The sequence below is a fragment of the Myiozetetes cayanensis genome, unplaced genomic scaffold (genome assembly GCF_022539395.1).
Source record: "Myiozetetes cayanensis isolate MyiCay16 unplaced genomic scaffold, myiCay2020 scf2-11, whole genome shotgun sequence".
NCBI lineage: Eukaryota > Metazoa > Chordata > Aves > Passeriformes > Tyrannidae > Myiozetetes > Myiozetetes cayanensis.
Genome location: NW_026087411.1, coordinates 86,968,657 through 86,986,548, shown reverse-complemented (window position 1 = coordinate 86,986,548; position 17,892 = coordinate 86,968,657). Strand labels below are relative to the sequence as shown.

General features: G+C 35.7%; 1 long non-coding RNA gene across 2 annotated transcripts in view; it reads right to left on the bottom strand.

Moving 5' to 3' along the window:
- The window catches only part of LOC126640497 (uncharacterized), a 97,449-nt gene extending 82,572 nt beyond the window's left edge, over nucleotides 1–14,877 (bottom strand). For both annotated transcript variants that reach the window (XR_007629079.1, XR_007629078.1), the window contains exons 1-2: nucleotides 14,671–14,877; nucleotides 9,036–9,089 (exon numbers count right to left, since the gene is read on the bottom strand). This is a non-coding gene — a long non-coding RNA (uncharacterized LOC126640497). The remainder of the gene's footprint in view (nucleotides 1–9,035; nucleotides 9,090–14,670) is intronic.
- Between the last annotated feature and the right edge of the window lie 3,015 nt (nucleotides 14,878–17,892).

Below are 17,892 nucleotides of genomic sequence, written 5' to 3'. Positions count from 1 at the left end.
ATGACAGACCAAGGTCTTTCACAGAAATCAGATTCTTAAACTGTAAAGATTCTGTTATTCAATCACTGTGCCCCCCAAGAATATTTCCAGCGTATCACCTTCTACATAAGCTGATATATTTTGACTGCCTTTTCTTATTCTTATTCTAGTAATCTACATTTGTGTTTTCTCAACACCTGGAAAAATGTAAATTACCCTGTAAAAAGGGATAACAGACATTGGAAACAGGGTGGATTACAAACAAAGGATCTCTCCAATTTACATAGCTTTGATAAATGGTTTGTACTTAAAGCTATTAGTTTAATCTTTAATAATCTCCTGTTTTCTTTTACTAAAGAAAAATTTAATTTTACTGTCTCTGTGTCTTATCTACTAGTCAAATGCAGACTTAGTGTTCTCTAATAATTAAGAGGATGTAAGAGAGTGTTGAAAAATTACATATGATTCCTAATTTCATAATGCTAATTTCCTACAAGAACATTATTCTTACCAGACCTTAGTACAAATATAAAGATGCTTTTAAGCTACATTAAAATTTTAAGTGTTTATCTATTTCACTGGTAAGAGAGAAAGCTGTTTATGAGCAGACCACATTTCACTAATTAAAGCACTTGTGGATAATACAGAAAATACTTCCTTTTTGGTAAAAAGAAGTCATCTTCCTAAAAAGTTGGCTCTATTTACTGGAAAAAACCCTCAAAATATTATTGAAAAGGAAGAAAGCCAACAGTTCTGTCTGCAGACATTGTAAGGTACTAAGCATAAATCATAACAAAAGTATGTTTTGTACAGATGTTCCTGTTGGTGCACTGAAACAAATCAAAAAGAGATCTAAATAATAGTTTTCACATGGAAACAGATAATTTTTGTGTAAAGAAGCAATTAAAATACAGATTAACCAAAAGAAATTAGTTGTGACACTTTCAAAATGTTCCCCAGGTGAATGTTCTTCAGGACAAAACCTATAGCCATCATATCTTCTGAGGAGGACCCTTGATTCAGAGAAATTACTTTGAAAATGGAGGGATGAGACAGGGATGAGACATCTCTAATGAGACTTCAAGGTCTACATTTTTAATACCTTTCAAGTTTCATTTAACTGCAACTGTGACTGGCTGTCTTGGAGTAAAAAATACAGATCTAGAATCAAAGACCCCCTTTCGAGCACCATGACAGACTGAAATTGAAGATCAGCTATGAATTACACAGCCTACCTGTGACTCACAAGCTCTTTGAGAACATCCTGTGGCAAGCACTTCTGGAATTACTTCAGGAGGAAATACTAATCTCTTCTTTACACATGGACATGTTCGAGTCATCCTACATATATTTTGTGATACATCACAAACTGTATTTTGTGAGAACAGTAAGTTTGAAAACATGCCTGAAAGAGGAATGTCTTTCCCAGACCACAACCACGAGCTCTAACTGCTTTGGTTTTGTTTTCTGACTGCATGACTTTGAACCTGCAACAACATTTCTGTTACACTCTTCAGAAGATTCACCAGAAGGGTTGAAAAGGGTAGATCCACGAGTAGATAGACTTCCATGCTTAAATCAGGTATCTGTATATGGTTGCTATGTTGTCAGAATTGGTCAGTGGGTAAACAAACACACACAAAAATAATGAATTATACTTGATTCTGCAAATAATTGTGCCTGACTCCTACTCTGCTCTTTCATCTAAATTAGATCCTCCTGGTTTTTGATTTTCAAATTGAAATGCATATCTGTGTTTAAATAACAAAGTTAACATTTAAAGAGATTTACCAACATTAAATTACAAATGTGCACAACACTGCAATGCAGCAAGTTTGAGCAAGTAAAAAAAAAGGATGATTCTGGATTAAAATATATTTATGTAATAATTTGAAACTGCAACATCCTTCAGGAAGAAATACTGCTTCCTGGTACCTTAGGTTTTTTTGTGGTTTTTGTTTTTGTTTTTTTTAAAAAGGTATTTTATAGAGTATAAATCTCAAGTTTTAGACTTAAAAAATAATTTAACATTTCAGCCTTTTTTTGATTTTTAAAAAACTCTGCAGAACAGTTATAGTAATAGAGCTTTACAAGCAGTTCTTCTTCAGTTCCTATTAAAAATATATGTGAGATCAGGAACCCTCAGATATTATCAGCTTTACAGCCTGGAATAAAATAAGCCTCCACTAATCTTTTATGAAGGATCCTCTTCCATCATGCCAAGTCCCTCATGATTTCAGGAGCTTCTGAAACACATGCTACTAGTCCAAAAGGCATCACAGGCACAATGTTAAAAACAGGACCTTAAGACCTCCCTTGGGAGTCTCAGCCTTACTGGCTGTACTATATGGATCAAGAGGCTGCTCTAGTACCACGAATTTCCCTGGTGGTTTTGTGCTGCCTTAATCCAAAACTTTTTAACTGATTCTTTTCCACTTAACAATTACAAAGGTTTGACAAGCAAAAACCCCCACAATTTTTGGAAATTTTGAGAGAAAAACCCCACCCTTCTGTTCCTTGTGTGTTGGATTAGACCCAAACTAAGTCAAACAGCAGTTAAATAGACAAATCAGTTTTTATTAAAAGCAGTAACAGAGCCACTAAAAGCATTAAACGTGTACTCATGAAGTTTTTCATTGTATGTAATACTCAACCTTATTGTCAAGAGTTTTAAAAGACTTTTAACCACAAATATGCTTGTTTAAGAAACAATTCAGGACTGTAAGCTTGGAAGCAATGCATAAATTTGTTCATTTAGTTTGTTTATTTTGCAGAATCTTCTCTTTTTTTCCAAGGATTATAAGAGGGCTTATTCTTATAATGATAGCTTCAAGCATGTTGCCAGCATGTAATCCAATAGCAACTCCTTACTTGCTTAAATTTAATTAATTGAAGAAATGAAGAACCAGTAGTCCAACAATGTTTTTACCTGTACGATCCTTTTTCTTGTCTATTCTTCCATTTCATTCATTGTATTGTGTATTTTATTCTATATTTGTTTCCTGTGACTTGTGAAAGTCATACTAATCTTTTCAAGATGCAAACTGATTGACGAATGCCAAGTAACTTCTTTGACTCTTGCCTGTAAGTTGAGATGTGCCAATAACTGGAGGTTACTGCCTGTGTCAGAAGCACCGTATACTTCATTAATGCCCTCAGTATGTTGTTCTGAAAGAATCTGGGACTTCATTTTTACTTCATGTCTAGATCCCTTGATCAAAGTAGTATATTACAAACATTTTTGCTGTATGTAGCAACAGTCCATGCTTGTGACTGGACAATGGGCATAAAGGCCTGTGCAGCTGGAAGTGGAATGAAACCTCTGCATAGTAATGGAGTAACAACACTCAGGGTGCTGTTGCAAACTGAACAGTCTGAAGAAAGCTGAAAAAGTGAGCCTCCTGGTTATGAATTCATCAAGCCATTCTCTTGCCATGCCTGTGTGTCTCATATTTTTGCCTTTTATGCAGTTAAGATGCAATCTCTTCTATTCTTTGCCTCAGTCCTTTGGCACAAGTAATTACTTCTGTAGATTAAAAACTTAAGAATTGCATTTTTTCAAGGGTAAAAATCACAACCAAAACAAGAAAATAAAGCTTTGCAAACTCATTGCTCCCTAGAGTAATAACTGCAATGACACATGTACATCAAAAGAACAACTCAGTGCTGGGAATAAAGGCTTCCCTTTTCCTCTTAGTAATTTCTGCTTATGTTAACAGTAACTTACATAAAGCCTTAAGATGGAAAATACATAGTAAAAAACTGAAAGGATATTTATAAAAACTGCAACATATTAATAACACTTGCCACCATGTGAACTTGTTCACCAACGCATTCTACAAGCAACAACTGTTTGATTAAAAGAAATACAAAAGTTTCAGACAAGAATCATAAAAACTTGGAACTGTAAAAATGTGTACTTAAACACTTGTGTGGATCTGAGTCTTAATATTTATCCAGCACTCTATATGTTTAAAAAGCGCCTCAGAATTTTTTACCTAATTAATCCTCGAAACACATGTATAATTCCCACTTGATACACGGATAAACTATAGCACAAAAAAATTTTCTTTCAATATACACAGGTAGGTAGCAGGTGTAGAATTGTGACTCAAGACCTCTTTATGCTTCACCAAGTCCATATCCTCCCATGCCAACCAAATTTCTTGTAACTGAAAGATAAACTTTTAAAAGTTACAAACAACATTATGACATCTTCCCTGCTTCAGCCAATATCTAAGCACAGCAGACTTCCATGTATTTCATAATGTGTTTAATGACATGAGTTAGAAGACATATGGAGTGTTTCATTCATAACTGGGTTACCTTGGGTTTGGTTTTTGTTTTGCATTGCTTTTCTAGCACTCAACTTAAAAGCCTCCGTGTCTCTTTTTTTTTTTTTTTTTCCTCCTTTTTTTTTTTTTTTGGTGTGTGTGAACATAATTACAGCCAGGTTTTGTTATCTGGAACTTTATATTTCATATTCTGTATTACAGTCCAATTTATAGTTTCTAACAGCAAGGGGTGAGGTTTCTCAGTGACTAAATAAAGAGGTTGATAGATATGATTACTTCAGAAGACAAGAAGGAAAAGAGAGAAGTGTTTCTGGGAGTGCAATTCTGTTTGTTTCTAAACAAGGGAAATTATGAACAATAAAGCTCATCAAATGAAATATAGTTATGAATAAAATAGTTTTGATCATGTTTATGAAGAGTTTTCTCTAAGATTTAGAGCACCAGCAGAGAGAATCTCATAGCAGGAAATCAAGTTAAGTGCAGCAAAGAGAATAAGTCTTCCTTGAACAACAAATGCTAGAAACTGGAAGAGGCATTTCCAGACACCAGATTTGCCTGTACTGCAGTTCGAAGCAGAAAGCGAGACTGCGTAACACAGATATGAGGGTTACTACAGCTGTAACTAAACTGAGGTCAGTACAGGCTGCAAACTCCTACTGAATAGTAAGTAAATCATTCCCAGTGCCCTAATGTTGTATGTACGTTTTTAAAGGTCACCAAGATACGTGGCTTCAGTTCAGTACTGTTAAGTTGGTGTTACGCTGATTTTATTGCTATGACTGTAGTATGGGTATGTATATTCTGTTTGATTTTTCATGACCATATCAGCAATACTGATTTAAAGAAAGATAAGGGGTGGTCTATGTGTGACACAGCTGTGCTGACAGAAATTTTAGCAAAGATAAAGCAGTATCATCAAATTGCATTTCAGAAAGAGATCTTATTTTATTTGAAGTGGCAGAATTAACAATTATTGAGCAAAGTGCAGATTTTCTGATAGAGTTTTATCTATTTATATTAAAAGATTCCTTTGCTTGTGTCATACATTAGTGTCTTACCATGTATTTCTAGTGTAGGACTGTCCAGCAACAGCAGAGATCCTGAAGGATGAACTGAACGCAAGGAGAAAGTACCAAAACAGGGGAAAAAAGGAGTTTTGCAGTCCACTATTTCAGTCTAGACAAACTATAATCCTTGAGCAGTAACTATGAGCTTATTTAGAAGGTTATAAATGCAATCCAATAGTTATCTTAAATGGGATTAATGGTATTTCAAAACCTAATCTATGCTTAAGAAGAGTATGTTTATCCAAAGTCTCCTCTCTGACACTGACCAGTAACAAATGCCATGGGGAAGAAAAATTATATAGTACAAGTGTAAATCCCTAGTTCCCTTGTATTTACAAGTGTAAATACATAGTTCCCTCAATTTTTATTTTACAATATGGAAATCATAAAAGCCTGTGGTTAGAAACACCATTAACTAATTAAATTTTAAACTGCAAAGCTCTCTGAGCTATTAGTCTATGTATGTAACAACCTTACTTTGTAGGACTCGTCATCTAGTGCTTGCCTAACTTCTGTTATAGGTCAGATATAACATTGTGAAACACCCAAAGCACCCCAGTCTCAATGGCAGACAATCTGATACATACTCTTAGATCATATCAAACACATTCCAATAGGACAGAGCACCTCACAGAAGAAATTGTTGCTTGGCATTTCTTTAGAAAGCACACTGCCTCTGAAACCAGTAAGACTTTTGGAACATAGGACAAATTTTGCAATATTTATGTCGTGTATTTTGAAGTTGTAAGAGATTGAAGTGCTGTAGAATTGTACTTTTCCTCGTCACATATACACACACACAGGTTTGGAGTTTTTTCTTTAACTTGGCAACTCAGTAAACCAAACAAGTCAAAGAGGATACCTATTGCATTTCAGTAATAGGAATGTGGGGTTTTTTCTAAGTTAATTACACTTCATACAAACATTGATGTTAGAATATTGATCTGCATGTGCCTGTGAGTACTTTAAATTCATAGCTTATAATTTTAACAAATGTGTTAATTGGCACTTCATAACTCTAAAAGCACAAGATGTTAAATACCCGTGTAAAACAATGTTTTTCTCACCATCTGCAATCCACAAGTGAAGAGAAAAACTCTATCTTATGTCATAAGACTCTGTAAAATATTTATTAAATTAGGGACTACCTGTCTTTTTGTCAATGTTTGAGGCTACTTAAAAAAATAAAGTCTTTAGAGCTAATTTTTGATATTTTATTCAAAAATAACATAAAATATTATGTGCTCATACAAGCTGCATATTGTAAATCGTCTATCTTGTAACATACTCATACAGGAATGATTAGTTCATAGAAGCAAAAATGGTTAGATAAGGTGACCTTTCAGTTATTTATATGACTGTCCTTCTGCCACAAAAGCTAGGATTTCTTGCACTGGAAATTAACGGGGGAAACAGACCCACCTCTATTCATGTGTACTGCAGTTCAAAAAGAACTCGGTGTTCCCTGGGGCAATTTGTTGTTGTTGGCAATACGAGCTACTGCTGTTGGTACAAAGAGCAAGGTAATACAGTAACATTTTACTAGAGTCAGATAGTGTTGTGCAGTAAGAGGCTAGGGCAATTTAATGCAATGCCATTTATTCATCATGGAAGCCTGAATCTCCATCCACTGAGCTATAAACTTGCATTTTGTTGAACATAGTCTATTTCCCTACATCACTGAAGATATTAAAATCTGAAGACTAAGTTATTGATATGGAAACCTGTGGCTGAGCTCTTTACATCTATCTAGTTTTCTAGCACATATGCTTTGGAGGTCTTGGATGTTTGTTTCTTTTTCAGGCTTTATGGTATACTTAAGCCAGTCACATAGTCACTATTTATCTTATTGATGATGTAATAGAAAATATGGCTTCAATAGCCAAATGGGAGAGAAGTTTGTACATGGTATAAACTGATTTATCTTCAAAATCAGCATATTGTCACTGACCCTTCATACTTTAAGAAAATGGTCAGATATAATTTCATAAGTAAAATCTTCCCTCTCAGACTCATACTTGTATTCTACAGTGGACATATAATTGACATCACTGAATTGAAAAGTGTCATATAAATTTGTATCTAGAAACAACGAAGACAGACAGTAAAAATTTGTTCTTATACTTTATAGTAATTTAAGCTATGCAACACATGTATTGTAGTGTTATCTTTCTCTTCAACATACACTGTTACAGAGCATTATCCAAGTACTACAGAGGAAAAAAGATTAACTCAGATTTCTGCTTTTGATAGGTCTAATATACTCATGGCCACTCTATGATAAACTATAGTTACAATAAATCATATCCTGATATGGTTGACTTATAGAGCTCTTTTGTGTCTCACCAGCATTTTAGCAATACCTACTGCTTGTATAATTTTCATTGCCAATGGTACTTCTCCCTCAGGTCAACTTTTTAGCCTTTTTTTTTAAATTTACAGTAGGGAACACTTATTTAAAAACTGCCTACACAAAACAGAATCCATATCATGGTGTCTAATAGGTAATGCTTTTTACTGAAGTGGGTTTAATTCACAAAGATACCAAGGATACCAAGCTTCAGAGAATTGAAGCAGTAACACATGAATGTATGATGGAAGAACAAAATAATCCAAGATGCTTTTCCTAAGGAAAGAAGAAAGATTGTTCCCACAGTCCCAGATATGTCACAGACAATGCCATTTTGATTGTTCTCCCACTATTTCTGCTAACAGCTAGATATGATTCATTCAAAATCTGCCCACAATCTTAAATTTTAAAAATCTGGCTCAAATTCCATCTTGACAAGATCAGAGAATATACTGAAAACTAAGCCAAAACTATCATTATGACTATCTCAGATGACGCATGTGGAAGAGAGTCCTCAGATCCTAGTGGAGTCTACATTAGTTTTCTTCATGGAGAAAGTGTAGATAAGAAGAGTAGAAAAATACATACAGTGTATATCCACACTCTTTTTTTCTCCAGTTACAATTTTTTTTTTTTTATTGAAGACATTAAACTTGTTGGGTTAAATTAATTTTTGGTCTAGGACCATTAAAATCAATATGACAAAAAAAATTAATCTGATGAAAGTTTGGAAGCCTCTCTGTGTTATGCCTAAGGCTGAATCACAGTCACTTATTACAAGAGAAAACAGAGCTCCTGCATTCATCATCAGGAGTTCTTAGTTTTCATCCAACATTAAACAGAACTGTCTGTTCCCCCAAATATTGGTTAATGGGCTTTTGTTTTCACCAGGTCTTGCACGTCTGCATATCACGAGTTGATAGTTACAGCACATTGCCTAGAAGAAAGCAACATATATTCCTAAGTAATATGAGCCTTCAGAACTTATGGAAAAGAGCATTACAAAATACAAAATATATCAGCGGAACTACATCTGTTTATAAGACACAGTCTAATGTGCAGTGATATTTTCAAGGTTGACTACCAGCTGTGAGTTAAGAATGCATATTCCCTTCCTGCAACACTTTATTTGTGCAACCAGAATTCGGGGTAACTATGCTTTAAATACCTTTTTAATTGTTTATGGCAATTACAGTAATAGTGGTATTGACAAAAAGAAAAGCAAATGGAAATGTTATTATAACCAACAGGGAAGTAAAAGGGCTAGGGAGACTTTTCCTGTGCTAGTTAGTAACAATCAATTTAATATTAGTGGTCTCTGAAAAGTATTGTGACTGTACTCACCAAGTTTCTCAGCTTTCCTCTTCTTTTCTCATATATAATATACCTTCATAGGCCCTATTATAAATAATAAAAATCAAAAGTCACAGTGGTACCACCTATTGAGAGCACAGACTTCAATCCAATAACATCCAAGCTGTGAATTGGACTGCACAGTCAGCATGCCCTGCACTTTTCCTATACTAACAAAGCTTAAAGACTTTCTATTGTTAGCCTTACAGTTTCCCTGGTGTCTGAAGTTAAACACAATTCTCCAAAATTGATAATGGTGAAACTCCTGTGTTTTGTATTTGATTAGCTGAAGAAAAAATACCTGACATGTCCCTATCAATGGAATTGACACACTTTGACAGAAGGAAGAAGTATCACCAAGGGTCTCTTAAAATGAAGCGGTTGCAACTACTTTGATTAAGTTAGGCCATAAGGTGGTCATATATGCAGAGAGCATAGGGCAGGATGGAGAAAAGGCACAAAGGAGCAGGGACTCATCCCTGGGAGTTAACTCCTTCAGATGAATGAGGAAGGCTTCAGTTATGAGAAGAATGAACAGACTTGTGATTTCGAGTGGGTTTTTCAGTGGTCATGGACAAATATCCAGGATTATTGGCTCTTAGGCCTCTAGACATACTGAAATATATGACTTAATATAAATATTATAACACATGGGGTAGACTTGCTTTGTTTTCAGACCTCTAAAAATCAAAGGAGCTCTATCCCTGCAATGTATACTATAGGGTAAGACATTAATGAGTAATAAGCTAGTAAGAATTATTCAGCATTACATATTCATTCAGAAAAATAAAAATCCCAGTCATGTTCAGACATGTTTATTTGAGGCATTTCTATAGATGAAGACCTTTGGGTAGCATATTCACACATGATCAAGAAGTTAAAGCCATCTTTTCATGCTTAACTGAAAATGAATCAGTGCATGAATTCTTAATTTTACTAGTAGAATGTAATAACTCTGTAATCTTAAAATTTACAACACATAATAATGCCAACTATTTCATAATAAACATCTCAATTGGTATTATACTTTTAAAGACCAGAGAGAGATGTATTTTATAAAATTTCCTTCAGTATACAAAGAAAGATATTAATAAAGAGGGAACAAAAAAAAAAACAGTTTAAAATCAATGCCTGTCTAATTTTGTGAAACCATTGAGATCTCTCTGTACTTTGCTACCTTATGCATTAAGTCACTCTAAAAGATTGCAATGTTCTTTGAGGAGTTTCAAAGACACAGCAAAGAAGAATTAAATTATTGAGTAATGTTACTGCTTGTTCTTGTATTTATATTTATCCTCAGTGAAGTTAATTTATTGGGGGGGGTGGCAAAAAGAACCATACATCACACTAACACAAAGTCCATGAAAAATTTGTCCATCATGCTGTCACTGGACACGGTCAAGCAAGGTTTGCAACCTTTTTATCTGAATCTAACTAAAGCTGTAGGATTCAGTTACGTCAGTTTTCACCAGTTACAATATTTTTCCCTGATTATATTTATAAAAAAAAGGAAGGGGAAAAAATCATTTGTTAAAAGAAATAACCTCTTAAGCAAAACCTCCAGAATCTGATGTACTGATTCTCTTATGTTTCCCCAGATGGCAGAGTGGTGAAACAGAATGAAGAACACCCAGAGGCAGTTGCTGTGGCTTCTCTGTATAGGACTTTAGGAAGATGAAGCTTATGGTTTCATTGTCCCTAATATTGCTTTGGTTCCTTCTACATTACATGCATACAAATTCCCATGTGAAATCTGTGAAAATGAAATTTAACATAGACTGCAGTCATGACATAAGAGCTGTCAATGAAACCCCGGGTCTTAATGCAATGTGTAAAGTAAGTAGATACTCAGAATGAGATTGAAATCTCACTGCTATAGAACAGAACAGCACTGTAGAACAGACTACTGGACAATAAGATTATAACAAATCCATGATGTTTTATTTTTGCAACAAGGAGTTAATTTAAATTCAATTTCAAGTTAATTTAATTCAATTTCAACTGAATTTCCTGTGCGAAAACTGAACCTTATTTTCAGTGATGTTCTACCTATCATAGAAAAGCCCTAGAGTAGAAGCTTTGCTCCAGAGAATTTGAATTGTATTCTAAATCACGTGAATAATCACCATTATTTGTCTTCTTGGAATTACAGAGGTATTTTAAACTCCAATATTCAAAGTTGTGAAAAGAACCAAATTAAAATGAAACCAAGGGGGAAAAAAAACAACAAACAAAATGAAACCTTTGCAAAAATAGTAAAGCATACAGTTCACTCTGCCTGTAGACACACACTATTTCCTACTTTTTTTTTCCAGCAGTATTTCCATCTCTGTCATTTCATCTCAATTTGCTGTTTGTTTCAAAGACAGGGATGCTGTTCTATTCCTGCTGCAACACAAAACTCGTAGCCATATGGATTGTCCCACAGAGACCCCTACGGGCTTCTAGAAAGGCTTTGCAGCCCACACATGGTCCTTTAAAAGTATTCTGTTCCTTTCTAGACCCATAAGCCTCATAAGTAATATGAGGAGAAGACAAAAAAGTCCCAGTGCTGCTACAGATCTTACATGAATATAAACAGACTGACTTCATGAACAACCTGTTTATTAAGAGATACAGAGTCCGTAGGATCACTGCATCTGCTAATGAGTCTGAAAGCTTTCTTTTTTGCCCTCTAGTAGGGCAAAGAGGATTGTAGCAATAGTGAAAACATTTAGACGTGATGCACAAGATAATCTAGTCTGGCTGGAATTATTACATGGCACTAAGCAAAAACTATTAAAATGTGGGAAAAGGACCAACAATATACAATATATCTTGTGAAAACACTCTAGAGAATTTATACTTTTAAAAGGTTTTTTCATTAAGATAGGGTCAACTTCTATTGAAGTATTGATGTTTAGTGCATTTTTCTATCTAAGTTTTATTATGGAACATAAATTTCAAAATGCAGCATGTAAATGCAAGTGAATATTGAAATGGGTAATACAGGGAACTGCTCAGAAAGTTGGTAACTAGCTTTAGAACTTGACAGAACCTGGTACCTCTGAAGTTTAGTTGTTTCTTCCTTACCTGTGCTGTCTTACTGGTGAGATAGAATTGCTATCATCTTTTCCAGGGATTGCATACTTCTCTTACTAATTCTTTTCAGCTTTCTTCTTAAGTCAGCATTTGGCTTCTGATGTATGCAATACATTTTATCACTCTTTAATAAACTTTGGTAACAGACTGTATATGTTCTGTGTGCAATTATGCTTTTCAAAACCAACACAAATTGAATAGTGCAAAGGCTTTCACAAGTATTTCAGTAAATTATACAAAATAATACAATATTGATCTTTTATCAGTTCAAATAATAATCTACCTTTAGATTACAATTAACTTAGCTATAAAAGTCAAAGTAACAATTTTATTGTCCCAAACTGATATATAGAAGACATGTGTAAGAGATGTTGGATCAATTCTGTGGGAAGCAACAATAATCATCCATTGCCCTTCTGGACAGACACAGCACAACCATGTAAATACATATCACAGCCTCATGGTCTTTCTCGTCCTGCAGCAGTAGAAAAACCATGGGAATATTATAGGAGTACAGACTTCTCAAGGAACAGCCACTGCCTGATTCTTCCTTGACCAAATTTCTTAGTCTAAGAGAGTTTTACATCAGCACTGGCATCAAGAAATTCTGTTGCTCTAAAAGTAAATTCACCAGACCTTGAAATCCTTTTATGGATTTAGACCTACTATAAATTCAGAACATTCCGTCCAAGTTCTACATTTACTTTTAATCTAACTGTAGCACTGAAATTTTAGCTTGATACTTTTGCTGTCAAACACCTTCCAACAAAGTCCTGATTTTTTCTGCCTCACTTTATGCAGAGCACCATTCTTTTACAGCCTATGTGCAGAATTACATTAATGGGCTGTACTCACTATTATTAAGAGAATGTCCCCTTGTAGAAGTGAATGGTTAAAGAGTTTTGTCATCAAAATACTGGATAAATCACACAACAGTGTATTGTAATACTGCAAACGCTATGTATTGGGTAAACAACGTTTTATATACTTAGCTGTCATAAAATTTGCATGTCTACATGTAATTTTCTTATTGACTTGGATTTTAAACTTACACTCTTCTGTGGTCTTCTTAAGACACATGTTGAGAAGGGAATAGATAGGTAGATCTTATTATTCCACACCAGTAAACAGTTCTAAACCTAAACCAAGGCACATCTTTTAGTTTTCAATTCTGTAACACCAAATTATTCTTCATCTCTGCAATTTGAAGTCTCAGATTTCAAGTAGCACCTGCACCAAATTATTAGCTGAAAAATTGTCTCTGAATCTCACTTTGTGGCTTGAATTGTTCTCTAATTACCCTTCAGAAAGGGGTATATTCAGATTACATTTCGATTTTTTAAAAGATTGTTTTGGTCTTGTTAACAATATAAGAATGGTCTCTGAAATGCAGATATAAATGATAATTACATTGCAATATAATAGTAAAAAGCCTGTAAATATACTGCTTTGTTTCCAGAGTATAATGAGGAGATCATATAGGGATATAACATAAGATTTCAGACACTGGATCAGTAACTGAAAAAAAAAAGGATTTTTTTTTCTCATAAACATATGGTGGAATCCCATCTGGTACATCTAACCAGTCTGAGAATTATAACATGTCTGAACTGTTTTGTTACATCTTTACTAGTAGTATTGGTAAAATTTCTCTATTCTCAGTATAGCAGGTAAGTCTGAACTTATATGTGAATCATGTGAAGAATCATGCAAAATAATTTTTTCAGAGGTATGTAGGTAATGGTTTCAAAACATAATTTATACTTCTCTGTAAAAAATAAAAGATAGATGCCTGATGATACAAATCCATATGTAATTATACCAGCGAATTCTTACTACATAAGGTGAATTCTTATGCATTGATGTAAAATGCGAAAACAATTGCTGAAATTTTTTTTCTTGTTCATTCTTTATGGAGAATGGTTAACTGCAGCCAGCAGAATATCAGTTCTTCAGTTTGGCACATTATGCATTTCCATCAGAAATGAGGAAATGCGTTAGTACAGGTTTCAGGGCAGCATTACTGGGTCTTTCACCAATGAATGATAAATTGTCCCACCCATATCTCTCCTCCCTTCTAAATTTAAACACTTTAAATCCCTTCTGATATACTTTTTCTCATTAAATTGTTTAGATACAGAGATTTCTGTATTTCCACCAGCCGTACTGACACTAATACTAGCAGAGCAACAACTAATAATTTTGGATGTGTTTATGCTGTGCAAAAGGCCACCTGTAGCGAGGTCGCACTAATTGGATCAGGTAAAGGGAACAAAACGTCAGAACTGCCAGCTTGACCTCATCTCTTCTTGTTACAATTTAGTTACAACTGGGGGACACGACTGAATTCCAGCAATGAATATTCATCTCATTAGGTCATCTGAAGTATGGTAGGGGCTGCCTCCTCCCCCCGCCTGAGCCAGATTGGGGAAATGCTTTTCCAGGGTCTTTGGGATCCGCCGGAAAGGGGGTCCTTGGAGAGGAGCATTCTGGAAGCTGGGGGACAGGAGGTAGAAGTCCGAGCATGGGACGGAACTCTCTTTACCTGGCTTTGGCTGCCAGAGCACTGCAGACTCTCCGAGTCTTCGCTGGGTCCCCCAGCCGTCCCCTCGCTGGCCGGCTGAGCCCAGGCACACCATCGGACAGTCGTTTCGGTGTTTATCCCATACCGAAGTCAGGGAAACCACCGCGGTGCCGGTGGTTTTCCCGGCCCCCCACGGCGCCGTCGGCCAAAAATGAGAGCAGAACTCGTCAGCTCTCCACCACCCGCGCACCATCCCCGCCCTGCTGCTGCTGCTGCTGATGCAGGGAGCGAAGCTGCCGCGCCGCCCCAGCCTCCCGGAGCTCACACCCTGGCGAGGCTGTGCCGAGGTTGCAGGAGCTGCATCCCCTGCACCAGGCACCCACCGCCCGCTGCCCAGCCCCGGGGGCGGCAGGGAGCAAAGAGCCCTCTGCACCCACGCCGGCAGAAAACCTTTTCAGATGAAATAGCCTTCCAGATTTTGCGTTTTCCCCTTTTTGTTCCCGAGGCGTGGAGGTGCCACTTGTTTTTGGTGGATCTTTGGTTTTGTGGGTAAACCACGTTTTTTCTCCTTTTATTTTTGTAGTTACTGCTATTAGCTGCTACTAAATATTTTTTTAGCTGCTACTATGTATTTTTTTTCCACTTTTTTTCACTAGCTTCCCTAGTCATTGGATATTCACATGTAGACATCTGAATGATGCCCAAGGTGTTTGCAATGCCTGGAAAAGTTTCTCTACTAATAAGTTGCATTATACATACACTGATTTTAAAATTTGAAAAATTTCTGTGCAATTGCCTGAAATGTGTCTTTACAGGTTATAGGCATCATTACACAAATAAACTTATTCCACCACTCCTGTAGGTAAATATTTGCCACCTTTGTTTACTTTTGTAGCAGTTTGACTAATTAAAGTGAATGCTAGATTTGAAAAGCTAGACAAGCCAAAATTTCTCACTGAAAATAAAAAACAGGACAGAGGTTTTATGGGAGTTCTGCTTCACATAATTTCCTTGATGTTTCCACAGCAATGTAATTATTATTTTTGTGCGCAGTGTACACAGAACCTGGATGTATTTCATCTCTGCTATGGAAGAAAGCAATTCTTAACACACTCCATTTGTCTTGCCGACCCTAAACCACTTAAATATAAAATATTTTGTCAAATATTTAGTATTTACACTCCAGTTTGGTATCTATACTTTAATTTTATTCAGAATGTGATACCTTTTGAAAGGTACTAACTAGGAAAAAAAAAAAAGTTACCTCCTAGTTTCAACCTGAAATATTTTTTTTAGCTCTCCTAACGGTACACAGACTCATTCTGAACCTTATGCCTTTTAATTTCTTTGAGGGGGAAGGGGGTGAAGTCTGAGAGCTGAGAATTAATGGTGAATCTTCTAGCCAAGTTCCAAGTCTAGTTATTGCATTTATGTTAGATATTTTTAATCATTGAACTCATTATGAAGACCTATATAAAACTGTCTCACTGGATATATAAGGACTGAATTTTCTTTCTCTATTATCTTAGTGTTTTCGGTAAAGAAAGAAATTACATTTATTTGCCATGGTGTACCCTGTTAAATTTATGTTCATTATTACATGTATCTTAATTCATATACAATTATTAGGCAACATTTTCTGTTTCTCCAGCATAAATTGAGTTTAACTCCTCTTTGCTTCAATAGAATACTGTGATGACACAAAGAACACCATTTTGCTCAGTGACACTCTGCAGATGCTTTCAAATTTCTTCCTGTGTGAAACCAGGACATAGGCAGAACCTGCAGCCTGCATTAGAGGTGGAAAGCTTTTGTGGTTTCTCCAGGAGATAAAACTTGAGAGGTCCAGTTGAACCCATACTCCTGACTTGCTTTGAGAGTGGCACAGAGCTTAGAAGTAAGGAGACTTGACACACTAAAAATACCCAAAATATTACATGGAATATGATATGTACAAAGACTAACCTTTGGAGAGTTCTTTAGAAAAGTAGCAGGCATGTGTTTTTTTTCCAAAAGAGGTGTAATTTTTCTATTGGCCATTTTTAGTGATATAAAATGAAATTCAAATCTAATAGAAATATCAAAGCTTATTCCAAAATTGAAAAGAAGCAAGTTATAAGAAGAGAGTAAAAGGCCTTTGAATAATTGAAAAACAGCTACCTGCTCCATAGGGACCTGCCCTCTTGAGGTTTTAAAAGGGTTGTGAAAAGTGCAGCTCACGCCAACCAAAGGGAAAGACTACAAATTTGAATTGAAATATTAATTTTCTAGTAGAATATATATTATTAAATGTAAAATAAATACAAAAATAACTTACTTATTGCAAACTTCTACATTACCTTTAGGATCATCCTGGTTTTGTTGCTTATTCTGCTTATGCTGCTTGTACTCACGGGATGGTGAGAAACAAGACAAAAACTATAACACCTTAAACCCACCTTCCTTCTCCCTACCTTCCTTCTCCCCAGCCTTGTCTTCACTCATTTTACATCTCCTCTCTACCCCTGAGCAGTGCAGGGAGAATTCTACTCCTTCTTCACTAATTTTCCATTGAGATACCCCTGCCTTAGCTGTGGGTTCGGCTGTGTCCTGCAGTGGGTGGGTTGGAGCTGTCCAGAACCAGCTGTGTCCAGCACCAGGGAACCTGCACCCAGCACAGCCCTCAAAAACTTCCTCAGTTTCCTCTAATATAAAGGAGAGTGGTTTTTTCAATAGTCTCCTACTTAATAAGAACCATCTTTAGATCTGTACCTACCATCAGTGGATCTGCCAGCAATCTCACTGATTTAAGGAGGACCTAAACCTAGATATAAAGCTGTTTCATAAAAACTACTTAGGTTTTGACTAGCGTAACAAAATATTATATCCATTACAGTCACCAAAGAAATTGCATAAAACCATGCTTGTTTCCTGCAAGTGTCTCAATGGACACCTAATTTATTAAGGTCCTTTGTCCTATCAGCCAAGTCATAACTGTGATTGAGAAGATGGAGTTAGGGAGTGGTGTGAATCCCTTAGATACCTGGACTAATTGGAAAGTTCTTGTGTTTGCTGATTAATCCTAGAAATGGATCATTACATGCCAGTTTTTTATTACAACCATAAAGTATAATGTTGACCTGTCATCAGAGATGAAGAAATATTTTAAGTACAACTGGACAATCCTACTCTCCCTAGAAGTATCTTGTTCTTCTGACAAGTCTTCATTATGCTTTATGGCCTTAATTAGAGACACAATATAGA